This window comes from Rosa chinensis, chromosome 1 (assembly GCF_002994745.2).
Source record: "Rosa chinensis cultivar Old Blush chromosome 1, RchiOBHm-V2, whole genome shotgun sequence".
In the NCBI taxonomy this organism is placed as follows: domain Eukaryota; kingdom Viridiplantae; phylum Streptophyta; class Magnoliopsida; order Rosales; family Rosaceae; genus Rosa; species Rosa chinensis.
Genome location: NC_037088.1, coordinates 29999984 through 30026703, shown reverse-complemented (window position 1 = coordinate 30026703; position 26720 = coordinate 29999984). Strand labels below are relative to the sequence as shown.

The following is a 26720-nucleotide window of genomic DNA, read 5'->3' as shown; positions in this document are numbered from 1 at the left end:
AAGCTCACCGGCCGCGGAGATTAGAAGACGCAAAAGACTGGCCTTGGGCCTTGGGGCTCTTGGGCTTTGTTTGATTGAGGAGTTGTTTTTGCTAGATTTTTTATTCATTTATTTTGTTTTATATTTATTTTCATTTTCTAACAGCAATAAAAGTGTATCCCGGCGGGGAGGTGGTGCGGTTGAGGCGCCAACTATGAAAGTTTTTTGGCGTAATGTATGAAAGCAGCTTAGGGAGCTGAGCGAAGAGAGTTCATGTAGATTGATTTCGCATACACTAACGGGTGCGATCATACCAGCAATAATGCACCGGATCCCATCAGAACTCCGAAGTTAAGCTTGCTTGGGCGAGAGCAGTACTAGGATGGGTGACCTCCTGGGAAGTCCTCGTGTTGCACCCCTCTTTTTCTTTTTCTTTTTGTTTCGGTTCATTAAGTTGCATTTTGATTTCGGCTACTTTGTCCGTGTACTAATTCAATCCAACTCTTCGAAGGCTCGTGAGATTGAAGGAAAGCTCACCGGCCGCGGAGATTAGAAGACGCAAAAGACTGGCCTTGGGCCTTGGGCTCTTGGGCTTTGTTTGATTGAGGAGTTGTTTTTGCTAGATTTTTTATTCATTTATTTTGTTTTATATTTATTTTCATTTTCTAACAGCAATAAAAGTGTATCCCGGCGGGGAGGTGGTGCGGTTGAGGCGCCAACTATGAAAGTTTTTTGGCGTAATGTATGAAAGCAGCTTAGGGAGCTGAGCGAAGAGAGTTCATGTAGATTGATTTCGCATACACTAACGGGTGCGATCATACCAGCAATAATGCACCGGATCCCATCAGAACTCCGAAGTTAAGCTTGCTTGGGCGAGAGCAGTACTAGGATGGGTGACCTCCTGGGAAGTCCTCGTGTTGCACCCCTCTTTTTCTTTTTTCTTTTTTGTTTCGGTTCTTAAGTTGCATTTTTGATTTCGGCTACTTTGTCCGTGTACTAATTCAATCCAACTCTTCGAAGGCTCGTGAGATTGAAGGAAAGCTCACCGGCCGCGGAGATTAGAAGACGCAAAAGACTGGCCTTTGGGCCTTGGGGCTCTTGGGCTTTGTTTGATTGAGGAGTTGTTTTTGCTAGATTTTTTATTCATTTATTTTGTTTTATATTTATTTTCATTTTCTACAGCAATAAAAGTGTATCCCGGCGGGGAGGTGGTGCGGTTGAGGCGCCAACTATGAAAGTTTTTTGGCGTAATGTATGAAAGCAGCTTAGGAGCTGAGCGAGAGAGAGTTCATGTAGATTGATTTCGCATACACTAACGGGGTGCGATCATACCAGCAATAATGCACCGGATCCCATCAGAACTCCGAAGTTAAGCTTGCTTGGGCCGAGAGCAGTACTAGGATGGTGACCTCCTGGGAAGTCCTCGTGTTGCACCCCTCTTTTTCTTTTTCTTTTTTGTTCGGTTCATTAAGTTGCATTTTTGATTTCGGCTACTTTGTCCGTGTACTAATTCAATCCAACTCTTCGAAGGCTCGTGAGATTGAAGGAAAGCTCACCGGCCGCGGAGATTAGAAGACGCAAAAGACTGGCCTTGGGCCTTGGGGCTCTTGGGCTTTGTTTGATTGAGGAGTTGTTTTGCTAGATTTTTTATTCATTTATTTTGTTTTATATTTATTTTCATTTTCTAACAGCAATAAAAGTGTATCCCGGGGGGAGGTGGTGCGGTTGAGGCGCCAACTATGAAAGTTTTTTGGCGTAATGTATGAAAGCAGCTTAGGGAGCAGAGCGAAGAGAGTTCATGTAGATTGATTTCGCATACACTAACGGGTGCGATCATACCAGCAATAATGCACCGGATCCCATCAGAATCCGAAGTTAAGCTTGCTTGGGCGAGAGCAGTACTAGGATGGGTGACCTCCTGGGAAGTCCTCGTGTTGCACCCCTCTTTTTCTTTTTCTTTTTTGTTTCGGTTCATTAAGTTGCATTTTTGATTTCGGCTACTTTGTCCGTGTACTAATTCAATCCAACTCTTCGAAGGCTCGTGAGATTGAAGGAAAGCTCACCGGCCGCGGAGATTAGAAGACGCAAAAGACTGGCCTTGGGCCTTGGGGCTCTTGGGCTTTGTTTGATTGAGGAGTTGTTTTTGCTAGATTTTTATTCATTTATTTTGTTTTATATTTATTTTCATTTTCTAACAGCAATAAAAGTGTATCCCGGCGGGGAGGTGGTGCGGTTGAGGCGCCAACTATGAAAGTTTTTTGGCGTAATGTATGAAAGCAGCTTAGGGAGCTGAGCGAAGAGAGTTCATGTAGATTGATTTCGCATACACTAACGGGTGCGATCATACCAGCAATAATGCACCGGATCCCATCAGAACTCCGAAGTTAAGCTTGCTTGGGCGAGAGCAGTACTAGGATGGGTGACCTCCTGGGAAGTCCTCGTGTTGCACCCCTCTTTTTCTTTTTCTTTTTTGTTTCGGTTCATTAAGTTGCATTTTTGATTTCGGCTACTTTGTCCGTGTACTAATTCAATCCAACTCTTCGAAGGCTCGTGAGATTGAAGGAAAGCTCACCGGCCGCGGAGATTAGAAGACGCAAAAGACTGGCCTTGGGCCTTGGGGCTCTTGGGCTTTGTTTGATTGAGGAGTTGTTTTTGCTAGATTTTTTATTCATTTATTTTGTTTTATATTTATTTTCATTTTCTAACAGCAATAAAGTGTATCCCGGCGGGGAGGTGGTGCGGTTGAGGCGCCAACTATGAAAGTTTTTTGGCGTAATGTATGAAAGCAGCTTAGGGAGCAGAGCGAAGAGAGTTCATGTAGATTGATTTCGCATACACTAACGGGTGCGATCATACCAGCAATAATGCACCGGATCCCATCAGAACTCCGAAGTTAAGCTTGCTTGGGCGAGAGCAGTACTAGGATGGGTGACCTCCTGGGAAGTCCTCGTGTTGCACCCCTCTTTTTCTTTTTCTTTTTTGTTTCGGTTCATTAAGTTGCATTTTTGATTTCGGCTACTTTGTCCGTGTACTAATTCAATCCAACTCTTCGAAAGGCTCGTGAGATTGAAGGAAAGCTCACCGGCCGCGGAGATTAGAAGACGCAAAAGACTGGCCTTGGGCCTTGGGGCTCTTGGGCTTTGTTTGATTGAGGAGTTGTTTTTGCTAGATTTTTTATTCATTTATTTTGTTTTATATTTATTTTCATTTTCTAACAGCAATAAAGTGTATCCGGCGGGGAGGTGGTGCGGTTGAGGCGCCAACTATGAAAGTTTTTTGGCGTAATGTATGAAAGCAGCTTAGGGAGCTGAGCGAAGAGAGTTCATGTAGATTGATTTCGCATACACTAACGGGTGCGATCATACCAGCAATAATGCACCGGATCCCATCAGAACTCCGAAGTTAAGCTTGCTTGGGCGAGAGCAGTACTAGGATGGGTGACCTCCTGGGAAGTCCTCGTGTTGCACCCCTCTTTTTCTTTTTCTTTTTTGTTTCGGTTCATTAAGTTGCATTTTTGATTTCGGCTACTTTGTCCGTGTACTAATTCAATCCAACTCTTCGAAGGCTCGTGAGATTGAAGGAAAGCTCACCGGCCGCGGAGATTAGAAGACGCAAAAGACTGGCCTTGGCCTTGGGGCTCTTGGGCTTTGTTTGATTGAGGAGTTGTTTTTGCTAGATTTTTTATTCATTTATTTTGTTTTATATTTATTTTCATTTTCTAACAGCAATAAAAGTGGTATCCCGGCGGGGAGGTGGTGCGGTTGAGGCGCCAACTATGAAAGTTTTTTGGCGTAATGTATGAAAGCAGCTTAGGGAGCTGAGCGAAGAGAGTTCATGTAGATTGATTTCGCATACACTAACGGGTGCGATCATACCAGCAATAATGCACCGGATCCCATCAGAACTCCGAAGTTTAAGCTTGCTTGGGCGAGAGCAGTACTAGGATGGGTGACCTCCTGGGAAGTCCTCGTGTTTGCACCCCTCTTTTTCTTTTTCTTTTTTTGTTTCGGTTCATTAAGTTGCATTTTTTGATTTCGGCTACTTTGTCCGTGTACTAATTCAATCCAACTCTTCGAAGGCTCGTGAGATTGAAGGAAAGCTCACCGGCCGCGGAGATTAGAAGACGCAAAGACTGGCCTTGGGCCTTGGGGCTCTTGGGCTTTGTTTGATTGAGGAGTTGTTTTTGCTAGATTTTTTATTCATTTATTTTGTTTTATATTTATTTTCATTTTCTAACAGCAATAAAAGTGTATCCCGGCGGGGAGGTGGTGCGGTTGAGGCGCCAACTATGAAAGTTTTTTGGCGTAATGTATGAAAGCAGCTTAGGAGAGCTGAGCGAAGAGAGTTCATGTAGATTGATTTCGCATACACTAACGGGTGCGATCATACCAGCAATAATGCACCGGATCCCATCAGAACTCCGAAGTTAAGCTTGCTTGGGCGAGAGCAGTACTAGGATGGGTGACCTCCTGGGAAGTCCTCGTGTTGCACCCCTCTTTTTCTTTTCTTTTTTGTTTCGGTTCATTAAGTTGGCATTTTTGATTTCGGCTACTTTGTCCGTGTACTAATTCAATCCAACTCTTCGAAGGCTCGTGAGATGAAGGAAAGCTCACCGGCCGCGGAGATTAGAAGACGCAAAGACTGGCCTTGGGCCTTGGGGCTCTTGGGCTTTGTTTGATTGAGGAGTTGTTTTTGCTAGATTTTTTTATTCATTTATTTTGTTTTATATTTATTTTCATTTCTAACAGCAATAAAAGTGTATCCCGGCGGGGAGGTGGTGCGGTTGAGGCGCCAACTATGAAAGTTTTTTGGCGTAATGTATGAAAGCAGCTTAGGGAGCTGAGCGAAGAGAGTTCATGTAGATTGATTTCGCATACACTAACGGGTGCGATCATACCAGCAATAATGCACCGGATCCCATCAGAACTCCGAAGTTAAGCTTGCTTGGGGCGAGAGCAGTACTAGGATGGGTGACCTCCTGGGAAGTCCTCGTGTTGCACCCCTCTTTTTCTTTTTCTTTTTTGTTTCGGTTCATTAAGTTGCATTTTTGATTTCGGCTACTTTGTCCGTGTACTAATTCAATCCAACTCTTCGAAGGCTCGTGAGATTGAAGGAAAGCTCACCGGCCGCGGAGATTAGAAGACGCAAAAGACTGGCCTTGGGCCTTGGGGCTCTTGGGCTTTGTTTGATTGAGGAGTTTTTTTGCTAGATTTTTTATTTCATTTATTTTGTTTTATATTTATTTTCATTTTCTAACAGCAATAAAAGTGTATCCCGGCGGGGAGGTGGTGCGGTTGAGGCGCCAACTATGAAAGTTTTTTGGCGTAATGTATGAAAGCAGCTTAGGGAGCTGAGCGAAGAGAGTTCATGTAGATTGATTTCGCATACACTAACGGGTGCGATCATACCAGCAATAATGCACCGGATCCCATCAGAACTCCGAAGTTAAGCTTGCTTGGGCGAGAGCAGTACTAGGATGGGTGACCTCCTGGGAAGTCCTCGTGTTGCACCCCTCTTTTTCTTTTTCTTTTTTGTTTTCGGTTCATTAAGTTGCATTTTTGATTTCGGCTACTGTTGTCCGTCGTACTAATTCAATCCAACTCTTCGAAGGCTCGTGAGATTGAAGGAAAGCTCAGCGGCCGCGGAGATTAGAAGACGCAAAAGACTGGCCTTGGGCCTTGGGGCTCTTGGGCTTTGTTTGTATGAGGAGTTGTTTTGCTAGATTTTTATTCATTATTTTGTTTTATATTTATTTTCATTTTCTAACAGCAATAAAAGTGTATCCCGCGGGGAGGTGGTGCGGTTGAGGCGCCAACTATGAAAGTTTTTGGCGTAATGTATGAAAGCAGCAGCTTAGGGAGCTGAGCGAAGAGAGTTCATGTAGATTGATTTCGCATACACTAACGGGTGCGATCATACCAGCAATAATGCACCGGATCCCATCAGAACTCCGAAGTTAGCTTGCTTGGGCGAGAGCAGTACCAGGATGGGTGACCTCCTGGAAGTCCTCGTGTTGCACCCCTCTTTTTCTTTTTCTTTTTTGTTTCGGTTCATTAAGTTGCATTTTTGATTTCGGCTATTGTCCGCGTACTAATCAATCCAACTCTTCGAAGGCTCGTGAGATTGAAGGAAAGCTCACCGGCCGCGGAGATTAGAAGACGCAAAAGACTGGCCTTGGGCCTTGGGGCTCTTGGGCTTTGTTTGATTGAGGAGTTGTTTTTGCTAGATTTTTTATTCATTTATTTTGTTTTATATTTATTTTCATTTCTAACAGCAATAAAAGTGTATCCCGGCGGGGAGGTGGTGCGGTTGATGGCGCCAACTATGAAAGTTTTTTGGCGTAATGTATGAAAGCAGCTTAAGGAGCTGAGCGAAGAGAGTTCATGTAGATTGATTTCGCATACACTAACGGGTGCGATCATACCAGCAATAATGCACCGGATCCCATCAGAACTCCGAAGTTAAGCTTGCTTGGGCGAGAGGCAGTACTAAGATGGGTGACCTCCTGGGAAGTCTCGTGTTGCACCCCTCTTTTTTCTTTTTCTTTTTTGTTTCGGTTCATTAAGTTGCATTTTTGATTTCGGGCTACTTTGTCCGCGTACTAATATCAATCCAACTCTTCGAAGGCTCGTGAGATTGAAGGAAAGCTCACCGGCCGCGGAGATTAGAAGACGCAAAGACTGGCCTTGGGCCTTGGGGCTCTTGGGCTTTGTTGATTGAGGAGTTGTTTTTTGCTAGATTTTTTATTCATTTATTTTGTTTATATATTTATTTTCATTTTCTAACAGCAATAAAAGTGTATCCCGGCGGGGAGGTGGTGCGGTTGAGGCGCCAACTATGAAAGTTTTTTGGCGTAATGTATGAAAGCAGCTTAGGGAGCTGAGCGAAGAGAGTTCATGTAGATTGATTTCGCATACACTAACGGGTGCGATCATACCAGCAATAATGCACCGGATCCCATCAGAACTCCGAAGTAAGCTTGCTTGGGCGAGAGCAGTACTAGGATGGGTGACCTCCTGGGAAGTCCTCGTGTTGCACCCCTCTTTTTCTTTTTCTTTTTTGTTTCGGTTCATTAAGTTGCATTTTTGATTTCGGCTACTTTGTCCCGTGTACTAATTCAATCCAACTCTTCGAAGGCTCGTGAGATTGAAGGAAAGCTCACCGGGCCGCGGAGATTAGAAGACGCAAAGAACTGGCCTTGGGCCTTGGGGCTCTTGGGCTTTGTTTGATCGAGGAGTTGTTTTGCTAGATTTTTTTAATTCATTTATTTGTTTATATTTATTTTCATTTTCTAACAGCAATAAAAGTGTATCCCGGGGGGGAGGTGGTGCGGTTGAGGCGCCAACTATGAAAGTTTTTTTGGGCGTAATGTATGAAAGCATCTTAGGGAGCTGAGCGAAGAGAGTTCATGTAGATTGATTTCGCATACACTAACGGGTGCGATCATACCAGCAATAATGTTGCACCCCCTTTTTCTTTTTCTTTTTGTTTCGGTTCATTAAGTTGCATTTTTGGATTTCGGCTACTTTGTCCGTGTAACTAATTCAATCCAACTCTTCGAAGGCTCGTGAGATTGAAGGAAAGCTCTACCGGCCGCGGGAGATTAGGAGACGCAAAAGACTGGCCTTGGGCCTTGGGCTCTTGGCTTTGTTTGATCGAGGAGTTGTTTTTGCATATTTTTTATTCATTTATTTTGTTTTATATTTATTTTCATTTTCTAACAGCAATAAAAGTGTATCCCGGCGGGGAGGTGGTGCGTTGAGGCGCCAACTATGAAGTTTTTGGCGTAATGTATGAAAGCAGCTTAGGGAGCTGAGCGAAGAGAGTTCATGTAGATTGATTTCGCATACACTACGGGTGCGATCAGACCAGCAATAATGCACCGGATCCCATCAGAACTCCGAAGTTAAGCTTGCTTGGGCGAGAGCAGTACTAGGATGGGTGACCTCCTGGGAAGTCCTCGTGTTGCATCCCTCTTTTTCTTTTTCTTTTGGTTTCGGTTCATTAAATTGCATTTTTGATTTCGGCTACTTTGTCCGTGTACTAATTCAATCCAACTCTTCGAAGGCTCGTGAGATTGAAGGAAAGCCTCACCGGCCGCTGGAGATTAGAAGACGCAAAGACTGGCCTTGGCTTGGGGCTCTTGGGCTTTGTTTGATCGAGGAGTTGTTTTTGCTAGATTTTTTATTCATTTATTTTGTTTTATATTTATTTTCATTTTCTAACAGCAATAAAAGTGTATCCCGGCGGGGAGGTGGTGCGGTTGATGCGCCAACTATGAAAGTTTTTTGGCGTAATGTATGAAAGCAGCTTAGGGAGCTGAGCGAAGAGAGTTCATGTAGATTGATTTCGCATACACTAACGGGTGCGATCATACCAGCAATAATGCACCGGATCCCATCAGAACTCCGAAGTTAAGCTTGCTTTGGCGAGAGCAGTACTAGGATGGGTGACCTCCTGGGAAGTCCTCGTGTTGCACCCTCTTTTTCTTTTTCTTTTTTGTTTCGGTTCATTAAGTTGCATTTTTGATTTCGGCTACTTTGTCCGTGTACTAATTCAATCCAACTCTTCGAAGGCTCGTGAGATTGAAGGAAAGCTCACCGGCCGCGGAGATTAGAAGACGCAAAGACTGGCCTTGGGCCTTGGGCTCTTGGGCTTTGTTTGATCGAGGAGTTGTTTTTGCTAGATTTTTTATTCATTTATTTTGTTTTATATTTATTTTCATTTTCTAACAGCAATAAAAGTGTATCCCGGCGGGGAGGTGGTGCGGTTGAGGCGCCAACTATGAAAGTTTTGGCGTAATGTATGAAAGCAGCTTAGGGAGCTGAGCGAAGAGAGTTCATGTAGATTGATTTCGCATACACTAACGGGTGCGATCATACCAGCAATAATGTTGCACCCCCTCTTTTTCTTTTTCTTTTTTTGTTTCGGTTCATTAAGTTGCATTTTTGATTTCGGACTACTTTGTCCGTGTACTAATTCAATCCAACTCTTCGAAGGCTCGTGAGATTGAAGGAAAGCTCACCGGCCGCGGAGATTAGAAGACGCAAAAGACTGGCCTTGGGCCTTGGGCTCTTGGCTTTGTTTGATTCGAGGAGTTGTTTTTGCTAGATTTTTTATTCATTTATTTTGTTTTATATTTGTTTTCATTTCTAACAGCAATAAAAGTGTATCCCGGCGGGGAGGTGGTGCGGTTGAGGCGCCAACTATGAAAGTTTTTTGGCGTAATGTATGAAAGCAGCTTAGGGAGCTGAGCGAAGAGAGTTCATGTAGATTGATTTCGCATACACTACGGGTGCGATCATATACCAGCAATTGATTAGTTGCATCCCCTCTTTTTCCTTTTTCTTTTTTTGTTGTTCGGTTCATTAAGTTGCATTTTTGATTTCGGCTACTTTGTCCGTGTACTAATTCAATCCAACTCTTCGAAGGCTCGTGAGATTGAAGGAAAGCTCAGCGGCCGCGGAGATTAAGAAGACGCAAAAGACTGGCCTTGGGCCTTGGGGCTCTTGGGCTTTGTTTGATCGAGGAGTTGTTTTGCTAGATTTTTATTCATTTATTTTGTTTTATATTTATTTTCATTTTCTAACAGCAATAAAAGTGTATCCCGGCGGGGAGGTGGTGCGGTTGAGGCGCCAACTATGAAAGTTTTTTGGCGTTAATGTATGAAAGCAGCTTAGGGAGCTGAGCGAAGAGAGTTCATGTAGATTGATTTCGCATACACTAACGGGTGCGATCAGACCAGCAATAATGCACCGGATCCCATCAGAACTCCGAAGTTAAGCTTGCTTGGCGAGAGCAGTACTAGGATGGGTGACCTCCTGGGAAGTCCTCTGTGTTGCACCCCTCTTTTTCTTTTTCTTTTTTGTTTCGGTTCATTAAAGTTGCATTTTTGATTCGGCTACTTTGTCCGCGGTACTAATTCATCCAACTCTTCGAAGGCTCGTGAGATTGAAGGAAAGCTCACCGGCCGCGGAGATTAGAAGACGCAAAAGACTGGCCTTGGGCCTTGGGGCTCTTGGGCTTTGTTTGATCGAGGAGTTGTTTTTTGCTAGATTTTTTATTCATTTATTTTGTTTTAAATTTATTTTCATTTTCTAACAGCAATAAAAGTGTATCCCGGCGGGGAGGTGGTGCGGTTGAGGCGCCAACTATGAAAGTTTTTTGGCGTAATGTATGAAAGCAGCTTAGGGAGCTGAGCGAAGAGAGTTCATGTAGATTGATTTCGGCATACACTAACGGGTGCGATCATACCAGCAATAATGCACCGGGATCCCATCAGAACTCCGAAGTTAAGCTTGCTTTGGCGAGAGCAGTACTAGGATGGGTGACCTCCTGGGAAGTCCTCGTGTTGCATCCCCTCTTTTTCTTTTTCTTTTTTGTTTCGGTTCATTAAGTTGCATTTTTGATTTCGGCTACTTTGTCCGTGTACTAATTCAATCCAACTCTTCGAAGGCTCGTGAGATTGAAGGAAAGCTCACCGGCCGCGGAGATTAGAAGGCGCAAAAGACTGGCCTTGGGCCTTGGGGCTCTTGGCTTTGTTTGATCGAGGAGTTGTTTTTGCTAGATTTTTTATTTCATTTATTTTGTTTTATATTTATTTTCATTTTCTAACAGCAATAAAAGTGTATCCCGGCGGGGAGGTGGTGCGGTTGAGGCGCCAACTATGAAAGTTTTTTGGCGTAATGTATGAAAGCAGCTTAGGGAGCTGAGCGAAGAGAGTTCATGTAGATTGATTTCGCATACACTAACGGGTGCGATCATACCAGCAATAAGTTGTTTGCACCCCTCTTTTTCTTTTTCTTTTTTGTTTCGGTTCATTAAGTTGCATTTTTGATTTCGGCTACTTTGTCCGTGTACTAATTCAATCCAACTCTTCGAAGGCTCGTGAGATTGAAGGAAAGCTCACCGGCCGCGGAGATTAGAAGACGCAAAAGACTGGCCTTGGGCCTTGGGGCTCTTGGGCTTTGTTTGATCGAGGAGTTGTTTTTGCTAGATTTTTTATTCATTTATTGTTTTATATTTATTTTCATTTCTAACAGCAATAAAAGTGTATCCCGGCGGGGAGGTGGTGCGGTTGAGGCGCCAACTATGAAAGTTTTTTGGCGTAATGTATGAAAGCAGCTTAGGGAGCTGAGCGAAGAGAGTTCATGTAGATTGATTTCGCATACACTAACGGGTAGCATGCATCATACCAGCAATACTGTTGCACCCCTCTTTTTCTTTTTCTTTTTTGTTTCGGTTCATTAAGTTGCATTTTTGATTTCGGCTACTTTGTCCGTGTACTAATTCAATCCAACTCTTCGAAGGCTCGTGAGATTGAAGGAAAGCTCACGGCCGCGGAGATTAGAAGACGCAAAAGACTGGCCTTGGGCCTTGGGGCTCTTGGGCTTTGTTTGATCGAGGAGTTGTTTTTGCTAGATTTTTTATTCATTTATTTTGTTTTATATTTATTTTCATTTTCTAACAGCAATAAAAGTGTATCCCGGCGGGGAGGTGGTGCGGTTGAGGCGCCAACTATGAAAGTTTTTTGGCGTAATGTATGAAAGCAGCTTAGGGAGCTGAGCGAAGAGAGTTCATGTAGATTGATTTCGCATACACTAACGGGTGCGATCATACCAGCAATAATGCACCGGATCCCATCAGAACTCCGAAGTTAAGCTTGCTTGGGCGAGAGCAGTACTAGGATGGGTGACCTCCTGGGAAGTCCTCGTGTTGCACCCCTTTTTCTTTTTCTTTTTGTTTCGGTTCATTAAGTTGCATTTTTGATTTCGGCTACTTTGTCCGTGTACTAATTCAATCCAACTCTTCGAAGGCTCGTGAGATTGAAGGAAAGCTCACCGGCCGCGGAGATTAGAAGACGCAAAAGACTGGCCTTGGGCCTTGGGGCTCTTGGGCTTTGTTTGATCGAGGAGTTGTTTTTGCTAGATTTTTTATTCATTTATTTTGTTTTATATTTATTTTCATTTCTAACAGCAATAAAAGTGTATCCCGGCGGGGAGGTGGTGCGGTTGAGGCGCCAACTATGAAAGTTTTTTGGCGTAATGTATGAAAGCAGCTTAGGGAGCTGAGCGAAGAGAGTTCATGTAGATTGATTTCGCATACACTAACGGGTGCGATCATACCAGCAATAATGTTGCACCCCTCTTTTCTTTTTCTTTTTTGTTTCGGTTCATTAAGTTGCATTTTTGATTTCGGCTACTTTGTCCGTGTACTAATTCAATCCAACTCTTCGAAGGCTCGTGAGATTGAAGGAAAGCTCACCGGCCGCGGAGATTAGAAGACGCAAAAGACTGGCCTTGGGCCTTGGGGCTCTTGGGCTTTGTTTGATCGAGGAGTTGTTTTTGCTAGATTTTTTATTCATTTATTTTGTTTTATATTTATTTTCATTTTCTAACAGCAATAAAAGTGTATCCCGGCGGGGAGGTGGTGCGGTTGAGGCGCCAACTATGAAAGCTTTTTGGCGTAATGTATGAAAGCAGCTTAGGGAGCTGAGCGAAGAGAGTTCATGTAGATTGATTTCGCATACACTAACGGGTGCGATCATACCAGCAATAATGCACCGGATCCCATCAGAACTCCGAAGTTAAGCTTGCTTGGGCGAGAGCAGTACTAGGATGGGTGACCTCCTGGGAAGTCCTCGTGTTGCCCCTCTTTTTTTTTTCTTTTTTGTTTCGGTTCATTAAGTTGCATTTTTGATTTCGGCTACTTTGTCCGTGTACTAATTCAATCCAACTCTTCGAAGGCTCGTGAGATTGAAGGAAAGCTCACCGGCCGCGGAGATTAGAAGACGCAAAAGACTGGCCTTGGGCCTTGGGGCTCTTGGGCTTTGTTTGATCGAGGAGTTGTTTTTGCTAGATTTTTTATTCATTTATTTTGTTTTATATTTATTTTCATTTCTAACAGCAATAAAAGTGTATCCCGGCGGGGAGGTGGTGCGGTTGAGGCGCCAACTATGAAAGTTTTTTGGCGTAATGTATGAAAGCAGCTTAGGGAGCTGAGCGAAGAGAGTTCATGTAGATTGATTTCGCATACACTAACGGGTGCGATCATACCAGCAATAATGCACCGGATCCCATCAGAACTCCGAAGTTAAGCTTGCTTGGGCGAGAGCAGTACTAGGATGGGTGACCTCCTGGGAAGTCCTCGTGTTGCACCCCTCTTTTTCTTTTTCTTTTTTGTTTCGGTTCATTAAGTTGCATTTTTGATTTCGGCTACTTTGTCCGCGTACTAATTCAATCCAACTCTTCGAAGGCTCGTGAGATTGAAGGAAAGCTCACCGGCCGCGGAGATTAGAAGACGCAAAAGACTGGCCTTGGGCCTTGGGGCTCTTGGGCTTTGTTTGATCGAGGAGTTGTTTTTGCTAGATTTTTTATTCATTTATTTTGTTTTATATTTATTTTCATTTTCTAACAGCAATAAAAGTGTATCCCGGCGGGGAGGTGGTGCGGTTGAGGCGCCAACTATGAAAGCTTTTTGGCGTAATGTATGAAAGCAGCTTAGGGAGCTGAGCGAAGAGAGTTCATGTAGATTGATTTCGCATACACTAACGGGTGCGATCATACCAGCAATAATGCACCGGATCCCATCAGAACTCCGAAGTTAAGCTTGCTTGGGCGAGAGCAGTACTAGGATGGGTGACCTCCTGGGAAGTCCTCGTGTTGCACCCCTCTTTTTCTTTTTCTTTTTTGTTTCGGTTCATTAAGTTGCATTTTTGATTTCGGCTACTTTGTCCGTGTACTAATTCAATCCAACTCTTCGAAGGCTCGTGAGATTGAAGGAAAGCTCACCGGCCGCGGAGATTAGAAGACGCAAAAGACTGGCCTTGGGCCTTGGGCTCTTGGGCTTTGTTTGATCGAGGAGTTGTTTTTGCTAGATTTTTTATTCATTTATTTTGTTTTATATTTATTTTCATTTCTAACAGCAATAAAAGTGTATCCCGCGGGGAGGTGGTGCGGTTGAGGCGCCAACTATGAAAGTTTTTTGGCGTAATGTATGAAAGCAGCTTAGGGAGCTGAGCGAAGAGAGTTCATGTAGATTGATTTCGCATACACTAACGGGTGCGATCATACCAGCAATAATGCACCGGATCCCATCAGAACTCCGAAGTTAAGCTGCTGCTTGGCGAGAGCAGTACTAGGATGGGTGACCTCCTGGGAAGTCTCGTGTTGCACCCTCTTTTTCTTTTTCTTTTTGTTTCGGTTCATTAAGTTGCATTTTTGATTTCGGCTACTTTGTCCGTGTACTAATTCAATCCAACTCTTCGAAGGCTCGTGAGATTGAAGGAAAGCTCACCGGCCGCGGAGATTAGAAGACGCAAAAGACTGGCCTTGGGCCTTGGGGCTCTTGGGCTTTGTTTGATCGAGGAGTTGTTTTTGCTAGATTTTTTATTCATTTATTTTGTTTATATTTATTTTCATTTCTAACAGCAATAAAAGTGTATCCCGGCGGGGAGGTGGTGCGGTTGAGGCGCCAACTATGAAAGTTTTTGGCGTAATGTATGAAAGCAGCTTAGGGAGCTGAGCGAAGAGAGTTCATGTAGATTGATTTCGCATACACTAACGGGTGCGATCATACCCAATAATGCACCGGATCCCATCAGAACTCCGAAGTTAAGCTTGCTTGGGCGAGAGCAGTACTAGGATGGGTGACCTCCTGGAAGTCCTCGTGTTGCACCCCTCTTTTTCTTTTTCTTTTTTGTTTCGGTTCATTAAGTTGCATTTTTGATTTCGGCTACTTTGTCCGTGTACTAATTCAATCCAACTCTTCGAAGGCTCGTGAGATTGAAGGAAAGCTCACCGGCCGCGGAGATTAGAAGACGCAAAAGACTGGCCTTGGGCCTTGGGGCTCTTGGGCTTTGTTTGATCGAGGAGTTGTTTTTGCTAGATTTTTTATTCATTTATTTTGTTTTATATTTATTTTCATTTCTAACAGCAATAAAAGTGTATCCCGGCGGGGAGGTGGTGCGGTTGAGGCGCCAACTATGAAAGCTTTTTGGCGTAATGTATGAAAGCAGCTTAGGGAGCTGAGCGAAGAGAGTTCATGTAGATTGATTTCGCATACACTAACGGGTGCGATCATACCAGCAATAATGCACCGGATCCATCAGAACTCCGAAGTTAAGCTTGCTTGGGCGAGAGCAGTACTAGGATGGGTGACCTCCTGGGAAGTCCTCGTGTTGCACCCCTCTTTTTCTTTTTCTTTTTTGTTTCGGTTCATTAAGTTGCATTTTTGATTTCGGCTACTTTGTCCGCGTACTAATTCAATCCAACTCTTCGAAGGCTCGTGAGATTGAAGGAAAGCTCACGGCCGCGGAGATTAGAAGACGCAAAAGACTGGCCTTGGGCCTTGGGGCTCTTGGGCTTTGTTTGATCGAGGAGTTGTTTTTGCTAGATTTTTTATTCATTTATTTTGTTTTATATTTATTTTCATTTCCTAACAGCAATAAAAGTGTATCCCGGCGGGGAGGTGGTGCGGTTGAGGCGCCAACTATGAAAGCTTTTTGGCGTAATGTATGAAAGCAGCTTAGGGAGCTGAGCGAAGAGAGTTCATGTAGATTGATTTCGCATACACTAACGGGTGCGATCATACCAGCAATAATGCACCGGATCCCATCAGAACTCCGAAGTTAAGCTTGCTTGGGCGAGAGCAGTACTAGGATGGGTGACCTCCTGGGAAGTCCTCGTGTTGCACCCCTCTTTTCTTTTTCTTTTTTTGTTTCGGTTCATTAAGTTGCATTTTTGATTTCGGCTACTTTGTCCGTTTAATTCAATCCAACTCTTCGAAGGCTCGTGAGATTGAAGGAAAGCTCACCGGCCGCGGAGATTAGAAGACGCAAAAGACTGGCCTTGGGCCTTGGGGCTCTTGGGCTTTGTTTGATCGAGGAGTTGTTTTGCTAGTTTTTATTCATTTATTTTGTTTTATATTTATTTTCATTTCTAACAGCAATAAAAGTGTATCCCGGCGGGGAGGTGGTGCGGTTGAGGCGCCAACTATGAAAGCTTTTTGGCGTAATGTATGAAAGCAGCTTAGGGAGCTGAGCGAAGAGAGTTCATGTAGATTGATTTCGCATACACTAACGGGTGCGATCATACCAGCAATAATGCACGGATCCCATCAGAACTCCGAAGTTAAGCTGCTTGGGCGAGAGCAGTACTAGGATGGTGACCTCCTGGGAAGTCCTCGTGTTGCACCCCTCTTTTTCTTTTTCTTTTTTGTTTCGGTTCATTAAGTTGCATTTTTGATTTCGGCTACTTTGTCCGTGTACTAATTCAATCCAACTCTTCGAAGGCTCGTGAGATTGAAGGAAAGCTCACCGGCCGCGGAGATTAGAAGACGCAAAAGACTGGCCTTGGGCCTTGGGGCTCTTGGGCTTTGTTTGATCGGAGTTGTTTTTGCTAGATTTTTTATTCATTTATTTTGTTTTATATTTATTTTCATTTCTAACAGCAATAAAAGTGTATCCCGGCGGGGAGGTGGTGCGGTTGAGGCGCCAACTATGAAAGCTTTTTGGCGTAATGTATGAAAGCAGCTTAGGGAGCTGAGCGAAGAGAGTTCATGTAGATTGATTCGCTACACTAACGGGTGCGATCAACCGGCAATAATGCACCGGATCCCATCAGAACTCCGAAGTTAAGCTTGCTTGGGCGAGAGCAGTACTAGGATGGGTGACCTCCTGGGAAGTCCTCGTGTTGCACCCTCTTTTTCTTTTTCTTTTTTGTTTCGGTTCATTAAGTTGCATTTTTGATTTCGGCTACTTTGTCCGCGTACTAATTCAATCCAACTCTTCGAAGGCTCGTGAGATTGAAGGAAAGCTCACCGGCCGCGGAGATTAGAAGACGCAAAAGACTGGCCTTGGGCCTTGGGGCTCTTGGGCTTTGTTTGATCGAGGAGTTGTTTTTGCTAGATTTTTTATTCATTTATTTTGTTTTATATTTATTTTCATTTTCTAACAGCAATAAAAGTGTATCCCGGCGGGGAGGTGGTGCGGTTGAGGCGCCAACTATGAAAGTTTTTGGCGTAATGTATGAAAGCAGCTTAGGGAGCTGAGCGAAGAGAGTTCATGTAGATTGATTTCGCATACACTAACGGGTGCGATCATACCAGCAATAATGCACCGGATCCCATCAGAACTCCGAAGTTAAGCTTGCTTGGGCGAGAGCAGTACTAGGATGGGTGACCTCCTGGGAAGTCCTCGTGTTGCACCCTCTTTTTCTTTTTCTTTTTGTTTCGGTTCATTAAGTTGCATTTTTGATTTCGGCTACTTTGTCCGTGTACTAATTCAATCCAACTCTTCGAAGGCTCGTGAGATTGAAGGAAAGCTCACCGGCCGCGGAGATTAGAAGACGCAAAAGACTGGCCTTGGGCCTTGGGGCTCTTGGGCTTTGTTTGATCGAGGAGTTGTTTTTGCTAGATTTTTTATTCATTTATTTTGTTTTATATTTATTTTCATTTTCTAACAGCAATAAAAGTGTATCCCGGCGGGGAGGTGGTGCGGTTGAGGCGCCAACTATGAAAGTTTTTGGCGTAATGTATGAAAGCAGCTTAGGGAGCTGAGCGAAGAGAGTTCATGTAGATTGATTTCGCATACACTAACGGGTGCGATCATACCAGCAATAATGCACCGGATCCCATCAGAACTCCGAAGTTAAGCTTGCTTGGGCGAGAGCAGTACTAGGATGGGTGACCTCCTGGGAAGTCCTCGTGTTGCACCCCTCTTTTTCTTTTTCTTTTTTGTTTCGGTTCATTAAGTTGCATTTTTGATTTCGGCTACTTTGTCCGTACTAATTCAATCCAACTCTTCGAAGGCTCGTGAGATTGAAGGAAAGCTCACCGGCCGCGGAGATTAGAAGACGCAAAAGACTGGCCTTGGGCCTTGGGGCTCTTGGGCTTTGTTTGATCGAGGAGTTGTTTTTGCTAGATTTTTTTTCATTTATTTTGTTTTATATTTATTTTCATTTTCTAACAGCAATAAAAGTGTATCCCGGCGGGGAGGTGGTGCGGTTGAGGCGCCAACTATGAAAGTTTTTGGCGTAATGTATGAAAGCAGCTTAGGGAGCTGAGCGAAGAGAGTTCATGTAGATTGATTTCGCATACACTAACGGGTGCGATCATACCAGCAATAATGCACCGGATCCCATCAGAACTCCGAAGTTAAGCTTGCTTGGGCGAGAGCAGTACTAGGATGGGTGACCTCCTGGGAAGTCCTCGTGTTGCACCCTCTTTTTCTTTTTCTTTTTTGTTTCGGTTCATTAAGTTGCATTTTTGATTTCGGCTACTTTGTCCGTACTAATTCAATCCAACTCTTCGAAGGCTCGTGAGATTGAAGGAAAGCTCACCGGCCGCGGAGATTAGAAGACGCAAAAGACTGGCCTTGGGCCTTGGGGCTCTTGGGCTTTGTTTGATCGAGGAGTTGTTTTTGCTAGATTTTTTATTCATTTATTTTGTTTTATATTTATTTTCATTTCTAACAGCAATAAAAGTGTATCCCGGCGGGGAGGTGGTGCGGTTGAGGCGCCAACTATGAAAGCTTTTTTGGCGTAATGTATGAAAGCAGCTTAGGGAGCTGAGCGAAGAGAGTTCATGTAGATTGATTTCGCATACACTAACGGGTGCGATCATACCAGCAATAATGCACCGGATCCCATCAGAACTCCGAAGTTAAGCTTGCTTGGGCGAGAGCAGTACTAGGATGGGTGACCTCCTGGGAAGTCCTCGTGTTGCACCCCTCTTTTTCTTTTTCTTTTTTGTTTCGGTTCATTAAGTTGCATTTTTGATTTCGGCTACTTTGTCCGTGTACTAATTCAATCCAACTCTTCGAAGGCTCGTGAGATTGAAGGAAAGCTCACCGGCCGCGGAGATTAGAAGACGCAAAAGACTGGCCTTGGGCCTTGGGGCTCTTGGCTTTGTTTGATCGAGGAGTTGTTTTTGCTAGATTTTTATTCATTTATTTTGTTTTATATTTATTTTCATTTTCTAACAGCAATAAAAGTGTATCCCGGCGGGGAGGTGGTGCGGTTGAGGCGCCAACTATGAAAGCTTTTTGGCGTAATGTATGAAAGCAGCTTAGGGAGCTGAGCGAGAGAGTTCATGTAGATTGATTTCGCATACACTAACGGGTGCGATCATACCAGCAATAATGCACCGGATCCCATCAGAACTCGAAGTTAAGCTTGCTTGGGCGAGAGCAGTACTAGGATGGGTGACCTCCTGGGAAGTCCTCGTGTTGCACCCCTTTTTTCTTTTTCTTTTTGTTTCGGTTCATTAAGTTGCATTTTTGATTTCGGCTACTTTGTCCGTGTACTAATTCAATCCAACTCTTCGAAGGCTCGTGAGATTGAAGGAAAGCTCACCGGCCGCGGAGATTAGAAGACGCAAAAGACTGGCCTTGGCCTTGGGGCTCTTGGGCTTTGTTTGATCGAGGAGTTGTTTTTGCTAGATTTTTTATTCATTTATTTTGTTTTATATTTATTTTCATTTTCTAACAGCAATAAAAGTGTATCCCGGCGGGGAGGTGGTGCGGTTGAGGCGCCAACTATGAAAGCTTTTTGGCGTAATGTATGAAAGCAGCTTAGGGAGCTGAGCGAAGAGAGTTCATGTAGATTGATTTCGCATACACTAACGGGTGATCATACCAGCAATAATGCACCGGATCCCATCAGAACTCCGAAGTTAAGCTTGCTTGGGCGAGAGCAGTACTAGGATGGGTGACCTCCTGGGAAGTCTCGTGTTGCACCCCTCTTTTTCTTTTTCTTTTGTTTTGGTTCATTAAGTTGCATTTTTTGATTCGGCTACTTTGTCCGCGTACTAATTCAATCCAACTCTTCGAAGGCTCGTGAGATTGAAGGAAAGCTCACCGGCCGCGGAGATTAGAAGACGCAAAAGACTGGCCTTGGGCCTTGGGGCTCTTGGGCTTTGTTTGATCGAGGAGTTGTTTTTGCTAGATTTTTTATTTTTATTTTGTTTTATATTTATTTTCATTTCTAACAGCAATAAAAGTGTATCCCGGCGGGGAGGTGGTGCGGTTGAGGCGCCAACTATGAAAGCTTTTTGGCGTAATGTATGAAAGCAGCTTAGGGAGCTGAGCGAAGAGAGTTCATGTAGATTGATTTCGCATACACTAACGGGTGCGATCATACCAGCAATAATGCACCGGATCCCATCAGAACTCCGAAGTTAAGCTTGCTTGGGCGAGAGCAGTACTAGGATGGGTGACCTCCTGGGAAGTCCTCGTGTTGCACCCCTCTTTTTCTTTTTCTTTTTTGTTTCGGTTCATTAAGTTGCATTTTTGATTTCGGCTACTTTGTCCGCGTACTAATTCAATCCAACTCTTCGAAGGCTCGTGAGATTGAAGGAAAGCTCACCGGCCGCGGAGATTAGAAGACGCAAAAGACTGGCCTTGGGCCTTGGGGCTCTTGGGCTTTGTTTGATCGAGGAGTTTTTTTGCTAGTTTTTTATTTTATTTTGTTTTATATTTATTTTCATTTCTAACAGCAATAAAAGTGTATCCCGGCGGGGAGGTGGTGCGGTTGAGGCGCCAACTATGAAAGCTTTTTGGCGTAATGTATGAAAGCAGCTTAGGGAGCTGAGCGAAGAGAGTTCATGTAGATTGATTTCGCATACACTAACGGGTGCGATCATACCAGCAATAATGCACCGGATCCCATCAGAACTCCGAAGTTAAGCTTGCTTGGGCGAGAGCAGTACTAGGATGGGTGACCTCCTGGGAAGTCCTCGTGTTGCACCCTCTTTTTCTTTTTCTTTTTTGTTTCGGTTCATTAAGTTGCATTTTTGATTTCGGCTACTTTGTCCGCGTACTAATTCAATCCAACTCTTCGAAGGCTCGTGAGATTGAAGGAAAGCTCACCGGCCGCGGAGATTAGAAGACGCAAAAGACTGGCCTTGGGCCTTGGGGCTCTTGGGCTTTGTTTGATCGAGGAGTTGTTTTTGCTAGATTTTTTATTCATTTATTTTGTTTTATATTTATTTTCATTTCTAACAGCAATAAAAGTGTATCCCGGCGGGGAGGTGGTGCGGTTGAGGCGCCAACTATGAAAGCTTTTTGGCGTAATGTATGAAAGCAGCTTAGGGAGCTGAGCGAAGAGAGTTCATGTAGATTGATTTCGCATACACTAACGGGTGCGATCATACCAGCAATAATGCACCGGATCCCATCAGAACTCCGAAGTTAAGCTTGCTTGGGCGAGAGCAGTACTAGGATGGGTGACCTCCTGGGAAGTCCTCGTGTTGCACCCCTCTTTTTCTTTTTCTTTTTTGTTTCGGTTCATTAAGTTGCATTTTTGATTTCGGCTACTTTGTCCGCGTACTAATTCAATCCAACTCTTCGAAGGCTCGTGAGATTGAAGGAAAGCTCACCGGCCGCGGAGATTAGAAGACGCAAAAGACTGGCCTTGGGCCTTGGGGCTCTTGGGCTTTGTTTGATCGAGGAGTTGTTTTTGCTAGATTTTTATTCATTTTTTGTTTTATATTTATTTTCATTTCTAACAGCAATAAAAGTGTATCCCGGCGGGGAGGTGGTGCGGTTGAGGCGCAACTATGAAAGCTTTTGGCGTAATGTATGAAAGCAGCTTAGGGAGCTGAGCGAAGAGAGTTCATGTAGATTGATTTCGCATACACTAACGGGTGCGATCATACCAGCAATAATGCACCGGATCCCATCAGAACTCCGAAGTTAAGCTTGCTTGGGCGAGAGCAGTACTAGGATGGGTGACCTCCTGGGAAGTCCTCGTGTTGCACCCCTCTTTTTCTTTTTCTTTTTGTTTCGGTTCATTAAGTTGCATTTTTGATTTCGGCTACTTTGTCCGCGTACTAATTCAATCCAACTCTTCGAAGGCTCGTGAGATTGAAGGAAAGCTCACCGGCCGCGGAGATTAGAAGACGCAAAAGACTGGCCTTGGGCCTTGGGGCTCTTGGGCTTTGTTTGATCGAGGAGTTGTTTTTGCTAGATTTTTTATTCATTTATTTTGTTTTATATTTTTTCATTTCTAACAGCAATAAAAGTGTATCCCGGCGGGGAGGTGGTGCGGTTGAGGCGCCAACTATGAAAGCTTTTTGGCGTAATGTATGAAAGCAGCTTAGGGAGCTGAGCGAAGAGAGTTCATGTAGATTGATTTCGCATACACTAACGGTGCGATCATACCAGCAATAATGCACCGGATCCCATCAGAACTCCGAAGTTAAGCTTGCTTGGGCGAGAGCAGTACTAGGATGGGTGACCTCCTGGGAAGTCTCGTGTTGCACCCCTCTTTTTCTTTTTCTTTTTTGTTTCGGTTCATTAAGTTGCATTTTTGATTTCGGCTACTTTGTCCGCGTACTAATTCAATCCAACTCTTCGAAGGCTCGTGAGATTGAAGGAAAGCTCACCGGCCGCGGAGATTAGAAGACGCAAAAGACTGGCCTTGGGCCTTGGGGCTCTTGGGCTTTGTTTGATCGAGGAGTTGTTTTTGCTAGATTTTTTATTCATTTATTTTGTTTTATATTTATTTTCATTTCTAACAGCAATAAAAGTGTATCCCGGCGGGAGGTGGTGCGGTTGAGGCGCCAACTATGAAAGCTTTTTGGCGTAATGTATGAAAGCAGCTTAGGGAGCTGAGCGAAGAGAGTTCATGTAGATTGATTTCGCATACACTAACGGGTGCGATCATACCAGCAATAATGCACCGGATCCCATCAGAACTCCGAAGTTAAGCTTGCTTGGGCGAGAGCAGTACTGGATGGGTGACCTCCTGGGAAGTCCTCGTGTTGCACCCCTCTTTTTCTTTTTCTTTTTTGTTTCGGTTCATTAAGTTGCATTTTTGATTTCGGCTACTTTGTCCGCGTACTAATTCAATCCAACTCTTCGAAGGCTCGTGAGATTGAAGGAAAGCTCACCGGCCGCGGAGATTAGAAGACGCAAAAGACTGGCCTTGGGCCTTGGGGCTCTTGGGCTTTGTTTGATCGAGGAGTTGTTTTTGCTAGATTTTTTATTCATTTATTTTGTTTTATATTTATTTTCATTTTCTAACAGCAATAAAAGTGTATCCCGGCGGGGAGGTGGTGCGGTTGAGGCGCCAACTATGAAAGTTTTTGGCGTAATGTATGAAAGCAGCTTAGGGAGCTGAGCGAAGAGAGTTCATGTAGATTGATTTCGCATACACTAACGGGTGCGATCATACCAGCAATAATGCACCGGATCCCATCAGAACTCCGAAGTTAAGCTTGCTTGGGCGAGAGCAGTACTAGGATGGGTGACCTCCTGGGAAGTCCTCGTGTTGCACCCCTCTTTTTCTTTTTCTTTTTTGTTTCGGTTCATTAAGTTGCATTTTTGATTTCGGCTACTTTGTCCGCGTACTAATTCAATCCAACTCTTCGAAGGCTCGTGAGATTGAAGGAAAGCTCACCGGCCGCGGAGATTAGAAGACGCAAAAGACTGGCCTTGGGCCTTGGGGCTCTTGGGCTTTGTTTGATCGAGGAGTTGTTTTTGCTAGATTTTTTTTCATTTATTTTGTTTTATATTTATTTTCATTTTCTAACAGCAATAAAAGTGTATCCCGGCGGGGAGGTGGTGCGGTTGAGGCGCCAACTATGAAAGCTTTTTGGCGTAATGTATGAAAGCAGCTTAGGGAGCTGAGCGAAGAGAGTTCATGTAGATTGATTTCGCATACACTAACGGGTGCGATCATACCAGCAATAATGCACCGGATCCCATCAGAACTCCGAAGTTAAGCTTGCTTGGGCGAGAGCAGTACTAGGATGGGTGACCTCCTGGGAAGTCCTCGTGTTGCACCCCTCTTTTTCTTTTTCTTTTTTGTTTCGGTTCATTAAGTTGCATTTTTGATTTCGGCTACTTTGTCCGTGTACTAATTCAATCCAACTCTTCGAAGGCTCGTGAGATTGAAGGAAAGCTCACCGGCCGCGGAGATTAGAAGACGCAAAAGACTGGCCTTGGGCCTTGGGGCTCTTGGGCTTTGTTTGATCGAGGAGTTGTTTTTGCTAGATTTTTTATTCATTTATTTTGTTTTATTTTATTTTCATTTTCTAACAGCAATAAAAGTGTATCCCGGCGGGGAGGTGGTGCGGTTGAGGCGCCAACTATGAAAGCTTTTTGGCGTAATGTATGAAAGCAGCTTAGGGAGCTGAGCGAAGAGAGTTCATGTAGATTGATTTCGCATACACTAACGGGTGCGATCATAGCAATAATGCATATCAGAACTCCGAAGTTAAGCTTGCTTGGGCGAGAGCAGTACCTCCTGGGAAGTCCTCGTGTTGCTCTTTTTTTTTTCTTTTTTGTTTCGGTTCATTAAGTTGCATTTTTGATTTCGGCTACTTTGTCCGTGTACTAATTCAATCCAACTCTTCGAAGGCTCGTGAGATTGAAGGAAAGCTCACCGGCCGCGGAGATTAGAAGACGCAAAAGACTGGCCTTGGGCCTTGGGGCTCTTGGGCTTTGTTTGATCGAGGAGTTGTTTTTGCTAGATTTTTTATTCATTTATTTTGTTTTATATTTATTTTCATTTTCTAACAGCAATAAAAGTGTATCCCGGCGGGGAGGTGGTGCGGTTGAGGCGCCAACTATGAAAGTTTTTGGCGTAATGTATGAAAGCAGCTTAGGGAGCTGAGCGAAGAGAGTTCATGTAGATTGATTTCGCATACACTAACGGGTGCGATCATACCAGCAATAATGCACCGGATCCCATCAGAACTCCGAAGTTAAGCTTGCTTGGGCGAGAGCAGTACTAGGATGGGTGACCTCCTGGGAAGTCCTCGTGTTGCACCCTCTTTTTCTTTTTCTTTTTTGTTTCGGTTCATTAAGTTGCATTTTTGATTTCGGCTACTTTGTCCGTGTACTAATTCAATCCAACTCTTCGAAGGCTCGTGAGATTGAAGGAAAGCTCACCGGCCGCGGAGATTAGAAGACGCAAAAGACTGGCCTTGGCCTTGGGGCTCTTGGGCTTTGTTTGATCGAGGAGTTGTTTTTGCTAGATTTTTTATTCATTTATTTTGTTTTATATTTATTTTCATTTCTAACAGCAATAAAAGTGTATCCCGGCGGGGAGGTGGTGCGGTTGAGGCGCCAACTATGAAAGTTTTTGGCGTAATGTATGAAAGCAGCTTAGGGAGCTGAGCGAAGAGAGTTCATGTAGATTGATTTCGCATACACTAACGGGTGCGATCATACCAATAATGCACCGGATCCCATCAGAACTCCGAAGTTAAGCTTGCTTGGGCGAGAGCAGTACTAGGATGGGTGACCTCCTGGGAAGTCCTCGTGTTGCACCCCTCTTTTTCTTTTTCTTTTTTGTTTCGGTTCATTAAGTTGCATTTTTGATTTCGGCTACTTTGTCCGTGTACTAATTCAATCCAACTCTTCGAAGGCTCGTGAGATTGAAGGAAAGCTCACCGGCCGCGGAGATTAGAAGACGCAAAAGACTGGCCTTGGGCCTTGGGGCTCTTGGGCTTTGTTTGATCGAGGAGTTGTTTTTGCTAGATTTTTTATTCATTTATTTTGTTTTATATTTATTTTCATTTTCTAACAGCAATAAAAGTGTATCCCGGCGGGGAGGTGGTGCGGTTGAGGCGCCAACTATGAAAGTTTTTGGCGTAATGTATGAAAGCAGCTTAGGGAGCTGAGCGAAGAGAGTTCATGTAGATTGATTTCGCGATATAAGCTACGGGTCGATCATACTAGCATGGAATGTTGCACCCTCTTTTTCTTTTTCTTTTTTGTTTCGGTTCATTAAGTTGCATTTTTGATTTCGGCTACTTTGTCCGTGTACTAATTCAATCCAACTCTTCGAAGGCTCGTGAGATTGAAGGAAAGCTCACCGCGGCCGCGGAGATTAGAAGACGCAAAAGACTGGCCTTGGGCCTTGGGGCTCTTGGGCTTTGTTTGATCGAGGAGTTGTTTTTGCTAGATTTTTTATTCATTTATTTTGTTTTATATTTTTTTCATTTTCTAACAGCAATAAAAGTGTATCCCGGCGGGGAGGTGGGCGTTGAGGCGCCAACTATGAAAGTTTTTGGCGTAATGTATGAAAGCAGCTTAGGGAGCTGAGCGAAGAGAGTTCATGTAGATTGATTTCGCATACACTAACGGGTGCGATCATACTAAGCAGGATCCATCTCCGAAGTTAAGCTTGCAGAGGACCAAGTCCTCGTGTTTCTTTTTCTTTTTTGTTTCGGTTCATTAAGTTGCATTTTTGATTTCGGCTACTTTGTCCGTGTACTAATTCAATCCAACTCTTCGAAGGCTCGTGAGATTGAAGGAAAGCTCAGGCCGCGGAGATTAGAAGACGCAAAAGACTGGCCTTGGGCCTTGGGGCTCTTGGGCTTTGTTTGATCGAGGAGTTGTTTTTGCTAGATTTTTTATTCATTTATTTTGTTTTATATTTTTTTCATTTTCTAACAGCAATAAAAGTGTATCCGGCGGGGAGGTGGTGCGGTTGAGGCGCCAACTATGAAAGTTTTTTGGCGTAATGTATGAAAGCAGCTTAGGGAGCTGAGCGAAGAGAGTTCATGTAGATTGATTTCGCATACACTAACGGGTGCGATCATACCAGCAATAATGCACCGGATCCCATCAGAACTCCGAAGTTAAGCTTGCTTGGGCGAGAGCAGTACTAGGATGGGTGACCTCCTGGGAAGTCCTCGTGTTGCACCCTCTTTTTCTTTTTCTTTTTTGTTTCGGTTCATTAAGTTGCATTTTTGATTTCGGCTACTTTGTCCGTACTAATTCAATCCAA

The 26720-nt window shown here is 44.1% G+C and overlaps 45 non-coding genes across 45 annotated transcripts; all 45 read left to right on the top strand.

Moving 5' to 3' along the window:
* The first annotated feature begins 279 nt into the window (after positions 1-279).
* On the top strand, positions 280-398 carry LOC112183051. The gene has a single exon (XR_002929658.1). It is a non-coding gene; the product is annotated as a 5S ribosomal RNA (ribosomal RNA).
* A 388-nt stretch (positions 399-786) lies between these two features.
* Positions 787-905, top strand: LOC112183050. Its single transcript, XR_002929657.1, has one exon. It is a non-coding gene; the product is annotated as a 5S ribosomal RNA (ribosomal RNA).
* A 392-nt stretch (positions 906-1297) lies between these two features.
* Positions 1298-1416, top strand: LOC112183108. The gene has a single exon (XR_002929714.1). It is a non-coding gene; the product is annotated as a 5S ribosomal RNA (ribosomal RNA).
* A 388-nt stretch (positions 1417-1804) lies between these two features.
* On the top strand, positions 1805-1922 carry LOC112183090. Its single transcript, XR_002929696.1, has one exon. It is a non-coding gene; the product is annotated as a 5S ribosomal RNA (ribosomal RNA).
* Positions 1923-2312: 390 nt separating this feature from the next.
* Positions 2313-2431, top strand: LOC112183049. Its single transcript, XR_002929656.1, has one exon. It is a non-coding gene; the product is annotated as a 5S ribosomal RNA (ribosomal RNA).
* A 390-nt stretch (positions 2432-2821) lies between these two features.
* On the top strand, positions 2822-2940 carry LOC112183048. The gene has a single exon (XR_002929655.1). It is a non-coding gene; the product is annotated as a 5S ribosomal RNA (ribosomal RNA).
* Positions 2941-3330: 390 nt separating this feature from the next.
* Positions 3331-3449, top strand: LOC112183047. The gene has a single exon (XR_002929654.1). It is a non-coding gene; the product is annotated as a 5S ribosomal RNA (ribosomal RNA).
* A 391-nt stretch (positions 3450-3840) lies between these two features.
* LOC112183100 lies at positions 3841-3961 on the top strand. Its single transcript, XR_002929706.1, has one exon. It is a non-coding gene; the product is annotated as a 5S ribosomal RNA (ribosomal RNA).
* Positions 3962-4354: 393 nt separating this feature from the next.
* Positions 4355-4473, top strand: LOC112183046. The gene has a single exon (XR_002929653.1). It is a non-coding gene; the product is annotated as a 5S ribosomal RNA (ribosomal RNA).
* Positions 4474-4862: 389 nt separating this feature from the next.
* Positions 4863-4982, top strand: LOC112183071. Its single transcript, XR_002929678.1, has one exon. It is a non-coding gene; the product is annotated as a 5S ribosomal RNA (ribosomal RNA).
* Positions 4983-5373: 391 nt separating this feature from the next.
* Positions 5374-5492, top strand: LOC112183045. The gene has a single exon (XR_002929652.1). It is a non-coding gene; the product is annotated as a 5S ribosomal RNA (ribosomal RNA).
* A 392-nt stretch (positions 5493-5884) lies between these two features.
* LOC112183116 lies at positions 5885-6001 on the top strand. Its single transcript, XR_002929721.1, has one exon. It is a non-coding gene; the product is annotated as a 5S ribosomal RNA (ribosomal RNA).
* Positions 6002-6389: 388 nt separating this feature from the next.
* LOC112183097 lies at positions 6390-6508 on the top strand. The gene has a single exon (XR_002929703.1). It is a non-coding gene; the product is annotated as a 5S ribosomal RNA (ribosomal RNA).
* Positions 6509-6902: 394 nt separating this feature from the next.
* LOC112183091 lies at positions 6903-7020 on the top strand. Its single transcript, XR_002929697.1, has one exon. It is a non-coding gene; the product is annotated as a 5S ribosomal RNA (ribosomal RNA).
* An 814-nt stretch (positions 7021-7834) lies between these two features.
* LOC112183072 lies at positions 7835-7953 on the top strand. The gene has a single exon (XR_002929679.1). It is a non-coding gene; the product is annotated as a 5S ribosomal RNA (ribosomal RNA).
* A 389-nt stretch (positions 7954-8342) lies between these two features.
* LOC112183081 lies at positions 8343-8461 on the top strand. Its single transcript, XR_002929687.1, has one exon. It is a non-coding gene; the product is annotated as a 5S ribosomal RNA (ribosomal RNA).
* A 1246-nt stretch (positions 8462-9707) lies between these two features.
* Positions 9708-9826, top strand: LOC112183119. Its single transcript, XR_002929723.1, has one exon. It is a non-coding gene; the product is annotated as a 5S ribosomal RNA (ribosomal RNA).
* Positions 9827-10219: 393 nt separating this feature from the next.
* On the top strand, positions 10220-10339 carry LOC112183105. The gene has a single exon (XR_002929710.1). It is a non-coding gene; the product is annotated as a 5S ribosomal RNA (ribosomal RNA).
* Positions 10340-11584: 1245 nt separating this feature from the next.
* Positions 11585-11703, top strand: LOC112183044. Its single transcript, XR_002929651.1, has one exon. It is a non-coding gene; the product is annotated as a 5S ribosomal RNA (ribosomal RNA).
* An 811-nt stretch (positions 11704-12514) lies between these two features.
* LOC112183073 lies at positions 12515-12633 on the top strand. Its single transcript, XR_002929680.1, has one exon. It is a non-coding gene; the product is annotated as a 5S ribosomal RNA (ribosomal RNA).
* Positions 12634-13020: 387 nt separating this feature from the next.
* LOC112183042 lies at positions 13021-13139 on the top strand. The gene has a single exon (XR_002929650.1). It is a non-coding gene; the product is annotated as a 5S ribosomal RNA (ribosomal RNA).
* A 391-nt stretch (positions 13140-13530) lies between these two features.
* LOC112183041 lies at positions 13531-13649 on the top strand. Its single transcript, XR_002929649.1, has one exon. It is a non-coding gene; the product is annotated as a 5S ribosomal RNA (ribosomal RNA).
* A 388-nt stretch (positions 13650-14037) lies between these two features.
* LOC112183124 lies at positions 14038-14156 on the top strand. Its single transcript, XR_002929728.1, has one exon. It is a non-coding gene; the product is annotated as a 5S ribosomal RNA (ribosomal RNA).
* Positions 14157-14542: 386 nt separating this feature from the next.
* Positions 14543-14658, top strand: LOC112183125. The gene has a single exon (XR_002929729.1). It is a non-coding gene; the product is annotated as a 5S ribosomal RNA (ribosomal RNA).
* A 390-nt stretch (positions 14659-15048) lies between these two features.
* Positions 15049-15166, top strand: LOC112183092. The gene has a single exon (XR_002929698.1). It is a non-coding gene; the product is annotated as a 5S ribosomal RNA (ribosomal RNA).
* A 390-nt stretch (positions 15167-15556) lies between these two features.
* Positions 15557-15675, top strand: LOC112183039. Its single transcript, XR_002929647.1, has one exon. It is a non-coding gene; the product is annotated as a 5S ribosomal RNA (ribosomal RNA).
* A 384-nt stretch (positions 15676-16059) lies between these two features.
* Positions 16060-16175, top strand: LOC112183126. The gene has a single exon (XR_002929730.1). It is a non-coding gene; the product is annotated as a 5S ribosomal RNA (ribosomal RNA).
* A 386-nt stretch (positions 16176-16561) lies between these two features.
* LOC112183093 lies at positions 16562-16679 on the top strand. The gene has a single exon (XR_002929699.1). It is a non-coding gene; the product is annotated as a 5S ribosomal RNA (ribosomal RNA).
* A 389-nt stretch (positions 16680-17068) lies between these two features.
* Positions 17069-17187, top strand: LOC112183065. The gene has a single exon (XR_002929672.1). It is a non-coding gene; the product is annotated as a 5S ribosomal RNA (ribosomal RNA).
* Positions 17188-17575: 388 nt separating this feature from the next.
* Positions 17576-17694, top strand: LOC112183038. The gene has a single exon (XR_002929646.1). It is a non-coding gene; the product is annotated as a 5S ribosomal RNA (ribosomal RNA).
* Positions 17695-18081: 387 nt separating this feature from the next.
* On the top strand, positions 18082-18200 carry LOC112183063. Its single transcript, XR_002929669.1, has one exon. It is a non-coding gene; the product is annotated as a 5S ribosomal RNA (ribosomal RNA).
* Positions 18201-18588: 388 nt separating this feature from the next.
* LOC112183037 lies at positions 18589-18707 on the top strand. Its single transcript, XR_002929645.1, has one exon. It is a non-coding gene; the product is annotated as a 5S ribosomal RNA (ribosomal RNA).
* Positions 18708-19095: 388 nt separating this feature from the next.
* On the top strand, positions 19096-19213 carry LOC112183099. The gene has a single exon (XR_002929705.1). It is a non-coding gene; the product is annotated as a 5S ribosomal RNA (ribosomal RNA).
* Positions 19214-19599: 386 nt separating this feature from the next.
* Positions 19600-19717, top strand: LOC112183107. The gene has a single exon (XR_002929713.1). It is a non-coding gene; the product is annotated as a 5S ribosomal RNA (ribosomal RNA).
* A 386-nt stretch (positions 19718-20103) lies between these two features.
* On the top strand, positions 20104-20222 carry LOC112183036. The gene has a single exon (XR_002929644.1). It is a non-coding gene; the product is annotated as a 5S ribosomal RNA (ribosomal RNA).
* Positions 20223-20607: 385 nt separating this feature from the next.
* Positions 20608-20726, top strand: LOC112183062. Its single transcript, XR_002929668.1, has one exon. It is a non-coding gene; the product is annotated as a 5S ribosomal RNA (ribosomal RNA).
* A 389-nt stretch (positions 20727-21115) lies between these two features.
* LOC112183035 lies at positions 21116-21234 on the top strand. The gene has a single exon (XR_002929643.1). It is a non-coding gene; the product is annotated as a 5S ribosomal RNA (ribosomal RNA).
* A 385-nt stretch (positions 21235-21619) lies between these two features.
* On the top strand, positions 21620-21738 carry LOC112183034. The gene has a single exon (XR_002929642.1). It is a non-coding gene; the product is annotated as a 5S ribosomal RNA (ribosomal RNA).
* Positions 21739-22124: 386 nt separating this feature from the next.
* LOC112183078 lies at positions 22125-22242 on the top strand. Its single transcript, XR_002929684.1, has one exon. It is a non-coding gene; the product is annotated as a 5S ribosomal RNA (ribosomal RNA).
* Positions 22243-22631: 389 nt separating this feature from the next.
* LOC112183079 lies at positions 22632-22749 on the top strand. Its single transcript, XR_002929685.1, has one exon. It is a non-coding gene; the product is annotated as a 5S ribosomal RNA (ribosomal RNA).
* A 390-nt stretch (positions 22750-23139) lies between these two features.
* Positions 23140-23258, top strand: LOC112183033. Its single transcript, XR_002929641.1, has one exon. It is a non-coding gene; the product is annotated as a 5S ribosomal RNA (ribosomal RNA).
* Positions 23259-23648: 390 nt separating this feature from the next.
* On the top strand, positions 23649-23767 carry LOC112183032. The gene has a single exon (XR_002929640.1). It is a non-coding gene; the product is annotated as a 5S ribosomal RNA (ribosomal RNA).
* An 869-nt stretch (positions 23768-24636) lies between these two features.
* LOC112183061 lies at positions 24637-24755 on the top strand. The gene has a single exon (XR_002929667.1). It is a non-coding gene; the product is annotated as a 5S ribosomal RNA (ribosomal RNA).
* A 387-nt stretch (positions 24756-25142) lies between these two features.
* LOC112183114 lies at positions 25143-25258 on the top strand. Its single transcript, XR_002929719.1, has one exon. It is a non-coding gene; the product is annotated as a 5S ribosomal RNA (ribosomal RNA).
* Positions 25259-26520: 1262 nt separating this feature from the next.
* Positions 26521-26639, top strand: LOC112183060. Its single transcript, XR_002929666.1, has one exon. It is a non-coding gene; the product is annotated as a 5S ribosomal RNA (ribosomal RNA).
* Positions 26640-26720: the final 81 nt, after the last annotated feature.